The following is an 8,528-nucleotide window of genomic DNA, read 5'->3' on the forward strand; positions in this document are numbered from 1 at the left end:
GATTAACAGTCACATCAGTTAACTGACCGTTCTAATTGGCAAATTTCAAATGTCCGCTAGTGATGTGGCGCTACAATAGTTGGCTATGTCTTAGCTACTTTAATATTATTTTTGTTAAATTTTTGCGTGTTTTAGCTGGCAACACTGGCTCGACCATTGAAGGGAGGCCAGTATTTAAATGAGACTTAATTTTCTAATTATGAGTGGTTTGTTTTGTGAGCAATAAAATAATTTTAAAATAATTTTTAACAATACAATAGCAACGATTATTATTTTAAAAAAAATTTGTTAGGCTTAACATAGATGAAAATTCAACACGAAGTTGGTTAATAGCGATATACTAATATACTATACTAATAAATGTATTTTTTTCATTCTTTTCGGTTATCCGATTTTTTCAGTTATCCAACCAACCTGAGTCCTCAATTGAGTCGGATAATCGATGCTCTACTGTATATATTTTAAGTTCTTTTCTTTAAAGTTTCAGTAACTGAAGATGTTCAGTCAAACTGATCAAAGACATTTTTATTTTAATAAATTTGATGTTAGAGTCACTAAGGTTGATTTTTATTTGCACCATATACTTTATGCTGTTTAGATCAGTGGTTGATACAGTAATCTTAGATTTTCCCATGATAACTTGTTGTTTTTGCTTGCAAATGATGACAGAGCTATATTGTTATGACTCCTGACAATAACATATTTGGCTTCTTAATCCTTTCCAGAGGTTTTGTAAGGTAGCACCTATATGAAATATGTATGTCAAAATGTTGTAAATGTCAAAAAACAAACTTTTCAGGAGATTAAAAAAAACTTTCTAGTAAATAAATTCCTTCAAGTCTTGAAGGAATTTCAATTTCACAATAAAATACTAAAAAACTCAATATGTTACAAATTTTCTGGAATAACAAAATGATGATGTAAATCTAAGTTATAATGTTTCAAGTGCCAAAAGTCATGTGACTTGCACTTTGGCACTTAAAATGTTATGGCTTGTACATAAATTCAACTTCAAAATATAGCCACTTACAGTGCAACTATTGATACAATATTTTTTACAGAAGAAAGCATTACATTTAGAATTCATTTCTTCAATAAAACATAATTAGAGAAAAATAGAATTTACAATGTTATGGCATTACACACTTCATAATGTCATCCTCCTGCAGAAACGGTGGTCCTTGATGGGTATGGAATAAATCCCCAAATCAGGAATTTGTGGAACCTTATCATTGCTTAAGTCTAAACACTGTAGGATTACATTTAAATGCTAAGCTCAGATTGATGTGTTTTACTATTTCCTTGTGTGTCATGTGTAACTCAGAATTAGAATTCTTAATCACCCATGGGCCAGTTGAGACCCAAGGATGATTAAGAATATAACATTCAGTACCCAAATTGTAGAATTCCAAATATAAACAAAACACCAAACGCTTGCTGAGCTTATTATTACTTTAATTTCAAACGTTTTCAGTCCAATTCCAATAGGCCATCTTCAAGAACTTATTATTCTACAATCGAATACAACTTTCAAATAAATTTTCAAAATATTTCGAAATTATTCAAAAAATTTTTTTTCAAATAATTCGAAAAAAAAAAAAATTTATTCAAAAGTTGTATTCGATTGTAGAATAATAAGTTCTTGAAGATGGCCTATTGGAATTGGGCTGAAAACGTTTGAAATTAAAGTAATAATAAGCTCAGCAAGCATTTGGTGTTTTGTTTATATTTGTAAAGAAACAGCTGAGGAAGTGAGAATAGTTGTAGAATTCCCTTTGAGTTTTGCAGAAAATGGCTGATCAATATACTTCCATGTGGAGCCCATTTTTTCCTCACACAACTTGCAATTTCAACACTCTGACACTTAGCATTTTTCCTAAGTTGACTGATACATTTGTCATTGACCAGTTGAGATCAAATGAAACTGATAATGTGTTTGTCAGCAAATAAACACATCATCAGTGTCATGTCACAATACAGAATAATGTGTTTATCAGTCAATATACACAATGTTATTCTACAGGTGCTTATTATACATGCATATACCAATAAATACATGCAAAAACTTATATGCAGAATTTTCAATTTGAGTTAAAAAAATACACCTATTTTTCATTAAATCAAATTAACATTAAATTCCTGTATGAAAGTAATAAAAAAAACACATGCATTCAAATAAAAGATTTCAAATTAATTGGATTCCAATGTATTGAAAAATCATTACACCATACAGATATTTATAGTGCAAAAATTTTTTAACACTAAAACATAGCTAAATTTAATTATTGTACTTTTTTTTATAAATACACATTATATTTGTAATAATAGTAATAATTATTAGTATATATGGATTATTGACAAGTGTTAAATACTAATAAAAATGAATTATACTTGTCAAAGATTAAAATTTAGACAATAACAATGATTCATTTTACATTTTTTAAATATTACCAGTATTTTTTAAAATACTGGTATTATAAATATCCAAATCAAAGCAGTCTAAAGATATTTTAAATAACTTGATACCACACTACTAACAAATAATTTAAACAAAACTCTTACCTTCCAATGGTCTTCTACTAATGCACGATATTTCTGGTATGCAGACAAAGCTGAAAAATTTTTTAATTAATTTTTATTCTTTATATTAATTACTTAATTTAAGTAATATTGCAAGAAGTGTATATTTAATGAGGATGTTACAATAAACACATTTGCCAAACAGAAATAATGCTCAGATTACATAAATACAAAACATAAATGTAATTAAGATAGTATTGAATTTTATAAAACTTGCTTTATAAAAAATTTTATAAAACTTGCTGTTTTTTGTATGATACCAGTTAGTTCTTAGTAAAAACTCTCAAATTCAAACTGAAATAAACACATTAAAAACTGAGCAAGTTTGCATTTTTTGTATCTAACATTTAGAGTAACATGCTATACTATGTATATATGTATGTATGTACATATGTATGTATGTAAGATGCATTCCAAATAATTATCAACACGTTTTGAAATTTTAAAAAATATTGTCAGTTATCTTATCTAGATGAAAAACAAAGTTGTTTTTAATCATGCTTATTACACAAATTAAATGCTACAAAGTTGTATCTTCCATATATTTTGCTTTAAATTGACAGAAAAAAATCTTACCTTGTCCAAAAAATTATCAACTGAAGTGAATTAAGTGAAATGCATATAAAAAATGAGAATTAGTAACAAATAAACTTGCCAAATTAATTAAATACCCAATATTTCATACATTTAATTAAATTTTCAATTCTTTCAGAAATTATGTTCCAAGCATCATGAATTGCAGTTTTCAAGTCTGTAACATTAGAAAATTGTTGACCATCCTTATAAATGTGATTCACAATGATTCCCACAAATTTATATTGCATTTATGTTGAGACTTAATGCAGGCAAATCCAAAAGTTTAATATTTTTCCTGGCAATATGATTTTTGGCTCAGGTAAACCTTGCCTCTTTTTGTTGTAATTTAAGATAAGGTCTTCTCTTTGCTCTTTTGAATTTAGCTTTTCCAGATTTCAACAAAATGCAATCAGCAATTGATTTTGAAACACACATTTTTTTTCCAATTGAAAAATTGGCAAAAGAAACCATATCCTTTATTGTCAAGCAGTCACTTTTGTTTTTTGTCTAGAATTTGATTTTCCTGTTGAACTTCCTTACTGCTGCAAAAATTTTCTTATTGATGACTTAGCTCTATTTAATCCTAGAGCTATTTCACTTTGGGAAATGCTTTCAACTGTCCAGGCATCAATTTTGTCTTTTTCACAATCACTTAAATCATATTTTTTACCCATAACAACAATTTTCCAATGCTTCAAATGTGTCAAATATTTTCATATGATTATAGAGGAACTATATATATATGTGTGTATATATATATATATGATGTGCATATATTTTCCTAGAAAGTATTTTTAACAAACAATTGATAACTTTTTGAAACAGTTTAAGATTTCTTTCTGCTAATTTAAAAAAAAATATGGAAGATAAACTTTGTACCATTTCATTCATTTATTAAACATGATTAAAAACAACATTTTTTAAAATCTAGTTAACATAAAATTTTAACATTTTTAAAAAACTATGTTAATAATTATTTGGGATGCACCTTATGTATGTTATCTGTTGCATTTATACATGAAATAGGTCATGCCATAGAAAATACAAATATTTTTGTATATGACCATCGCATATTTTACAACTGACAAAGGCCTCACAACTGAGTTAAAAAATATTTTTTTTGATATCAGTCAGTCATGATAAATGATAACTAATAAAATTCTGAATATTTATAAAACAATTAGAGATGATATGATATTGAATTCTGCTAATAAAATATGAAACTAATAATTTTCCAACCAATCACTTTTATCCATACTTTCTATAGGTGTTAGTAATAAATGAAAGCCTGAAAGCTCATTGGTTTAGAGAATATTCACCTTGTTCACTAATCAAGACAGTTTTAAGATCTGAGTCCTAGGAAATTGTAATTGTCTAGTTTGCCTAGGTCTGACTCCAGTCCTATTTTTAGGAAAAAATTGAACACACCTTGAATAAATTTATAACAGTATAGAAAAATTACCAAATTGAAAAAATTGTCGTCAAATTGTCAACTGGCTTAAAACATTGCCAAATCTGGAGATAAATCATTAGACCTGGCAACAATAATCATCTGTTGCCCACCTATTGCTACACATCATCTCCTATAAAGATGGCATCCTTCAAAAGTAACAAAACTATATGTTATGCAGTCATTGGTGGAAAATCATATGCAGAAAGGATGCAGTGAATATCCTCTCTGCACATGATTTTCCACCAATGACACCTTGAACTGGTTTTATCTTGGGGTTATTTTTACATCATGATATGTCATCATCATATTCAAATGTCTGTCATGAAAAAAAAATGCAAGGAATGTACAGGTAGCCCTCGGTTTATGCCGGTTCAATTTATGCCGATTCACAATAACACCGCTGTGCAATTTCCCGTTTTGAGGTGTAATTCCCCGATTTTCCCTATGCTAAACTGATTTTCATTTCAGTGATGACGTATTTACCAAGCCGCAACATTGTACATTCGTTAAAACAAAGATTTTTATTAAATATATTTATTTTTTCTGTTTAATATTATTAGGTATTTCATTACCTAACGTTTCAAACGTTTTCAGTCCAATTCCAATTCAAACGTTTTCAGTCCAATTCCAATAGGCCATCTTCAAGAACTTTCATCATATAAACATTTGCATTAAATTAATATTAAAATACTACGTTTAGCTACCCACGAGTCAAGATATTAAACTTAATAGTCCAATAAATGGCTTCCGAATTCATAGCGCCAATTAATGTATCCCATATCAGTTCATTCAGGAAAACACCTTACGACACAATAGCACTTCCGGCGATCACAAATTATCGTTAGTGAGACAAATCTACTTCTCGTTGGCCAGATGATATCTATCTCTCCTTAGCCACCTTGGATTTTGCCGCTCAAACTGACCTTATATATGCGCTACGGCGACCGGTGGTCAATCAATCAGTGTCTTCGCTCTTCCGTAGCTCTACATCGGGTTAACGTATCCTTTCAACTAAGGAAAGTTTGACGGATGAAGTTTGTGAGTTAGACAATGTTGGGAGCAAAGTGCAAATGTAAAAAGGAGCATCATATTTGACCATATTCCGAAATTTTTAATGAAAGAAATCAAAAATGTAAATAATTAAAGATGGATACTTTTTTCCGAAAAATGTAAGAAATTCGAAACTAAAATTTTTAAATAAAAACATTTTACTTTATTTTATGATAAAATACATTTNTTTTTCCGAAAAATGTAAGAAATTCGAAACTAAAATTTTTAAATAAAAACATTTTACTTTATTTTATGATAAAATACATTTTAAAAATTAAAAATTTATATGTATTTTGTATTATATTGTATTAATAAACAAAATTATTAGCTTATTTTTCACTTATGTAGAACCTAACCCTATACCTCACTGTAAATATGGGTTCGTTTTACACCGATTCGATTTGTGCCGGCTTTTGTAGGAACGGAACTACGGCGTAAACCAAGGGCTACCTATATATTAAAAAAATGAATAACAAATCAGAATATTAGTTTGTAAAATGAACCAGTTTTCCTATATATTGAGAACATTTCAATATGCTGACATATCTGTATTGAATCAGTAATGGTTAAATCTCTAAAACAAAGTAAGTGTTAATAATATTTTCAAAAAAAGTACAAAGCAAAATGTCAAATACATTGCTATTAACTTAATTTTCAGATTTATATTTAAAACTGTACATATCAGTTTAAAATATTAAAACTTTATAATTAACACATTTTAGGTTTACCTTTTGCATATTCTTCTAAAAGTAAATTATAATGACCAAGCTGACAATATATTTTAGGAGAAAATTCCTTTATTTCAATAGTTTCATTTCCTTTATCTCTATTTTGATCAGATATTGCTGACTGAGAATCTCCATTTTTGTCACCTGACTGTTTTTGTGTTAACAGTAATTTCTTTTCTTTCAACTGCTGATGCTGAACAAGAGTCTTTTCTATACATTTCACAGCCTAAAAAATATTATATATTTAGGTTTTTATAAAGAAGAATTAAATAATACTATTGCATTAAATCAATCTGTATGGGGAAAAAAAATAAAAATAACAACACAAAACATATCATAAAAAATAAATTTCAAGTAAATTCTGCTAGTTCAGGAATTCAACTTTTTATTAAATAAAAGAAAATTAGCAGAATTTACTTATTTATTGACTAGTTTCATTACCTTTTATGTTAAGTACAGCTGTCCCTTGATAATCCGACAGGTATGGGACCAAAGGGATGTCGGATTACCAAAAGTGTCCGGATTACCGAAAGTGATTACATATTTGGCATTGTTTTTCTAGCAGTAGCCTACAATATTCCCTACTCCAACTGTTCAAACAGAACTGCTCAAGGAAAACACATGAAATGTGTGTCATCGTGTAAGAATTGGGTGGGAACATTCATGTCGCAACATGCTTCTGTGCAAGTAGATACGTAATGGGGACGGGCACCTTGACGAGAGGTGCGTCGGATTACTGAGCATGTCAGATTACAAAACATCGAACTATCAAGGAACAGCTGTAATTTTAAAATATTAAAGAAAATCTTACCTTTAATACTAAAAGTTTTTTCTTAGCATTTTCAGGAATTCCAAGTTTTAAAAATCCAAATAAACGACTAAAAAAGAAAATAGTAAAATTTGAGGAAAGTATTCTGATTATTATAATAACTATATGTTATAAATTTATTTCAAATTCTCTCCTAAAATGATATTTTTATATAAGTAAAGTTATTTAATATATGTAAGTTATATGATCTTATATGTATCCCCTAGATTTGCAATAAAGGGTATATGTATCTAGCTTATTCTGAATAAGATAAATATTCAGACATAGAAATAGCAACAGCATATGAAATCTTTGCAAAAGAAAATGTAAAAAAAAATCATAATGCTAAGAGCAGAGCATAACTTTCACCTCCCTAACCACTTATTAACCAACTTTAACACTAGAATGTCCAATCTTTCCATTTACAGTAAATTCCACAGAACTATGTATAGCAAAACTGAGAAAAATAATTGTAGTGACATCTGTTTAATGTGGTTAGAATCTTTAAAATGTGCTCTATTGAGTAGTACCAATTTAACTGGTATATGAAACATTGATGTTGTTTGAAACAGACATTTTCAAAATGAGCACAAAATACTTAAAAGCATTGCAAAGCAATGTTTTTAGTTACCCACTAAAAAGGACCAAAACTATCAGTCACAGCAGCTGCAAAATCAATTAAAAAATCAAATTCTTTCATGGAGGAGTGAGTAAGTCAATGTAAGGAGGTTAAAAATGTGGATGACTTGCTAGAGAGAGAATCAAATTGTTTGATGACAAGAAAGTAAGACAAAGTGATCTACCAGCTTTATGAATGATGTCCAAGTTTAACATTTCGCAAAGACCAAGTTTTGTTTTGTAACAAGAGAATAGACATTGGAATAAATACAATTAGATGTCATATACATGAAAAAAGTCTTAAATACCAGTCCACTATACAGAAACTGCTTTTGTCAGAAAAGAATGCTGAAAAACAAGTGACATGGGAAAATAAGGGCCATGATTGGAGTAATGTACTTCATACATGAAGCATCTTTCTGGATATGGAATCCACTTAAAAGAGCCTGGTCAACATCAAGTAACAGAGCTGTTCAGTGTACTGTCAAACATCCAATAAAAGTCCATGTTTGGGAATGCTTCTGTGAATGTAGTTTTGGGACACTACCTCTTTGTTAACAACCTGAATGCAGAAAAAATGTGCAATATTTATAAAACATGTTAATTGAGTTCATGACATAAGTCAGTGGTTGTTACAAAGAATAATGACCCAAAATATCAGAACCATTTGTGATGCAGTTCTGGAAGAAAAATGGCAATGATGAATTGACCAACA

General features: G+C 28.9%; 1 long non-coding RNA gene across 1 annotated transcript; it reads right to left on the reverse strand.

The window, feature by feature from the left end:
• Positions 1-382: 382 nt before the first annotated feature.
• Positions 383-7,260, reverse strand: LOC111616646. The gene is made up of 4 exons (XR_002755289.1): positions 7,199-7,260; positions 6,388-6,613; positions 2,563-2,612; positions 383-744 (listed from the first exon to the last, which is right to left on the reverse strand). It is a non-coding gene; the product is annotated as an uncharacterized LOC111616646 (long non-coding RNA).
• Positions 7,261-8,528: the final 1,268 nt, after the last annotated feature.

Source organism: Centruroides sculpturatus, unplaced genomic scaffold, assembly GCF_000671375.1.
Source record: "Centruroides sculpturatus isolate CEXI.00-Female unplaced genomic scaffold, Cexi_2.0 scaffold3678, whole genome shotgun sequence".
NCBI lineage: Eukaryota > Metazoa > Arthropoda > Arachnida > Scorpiones > Buthidae > Centruroides > Centruroides sculpturatus.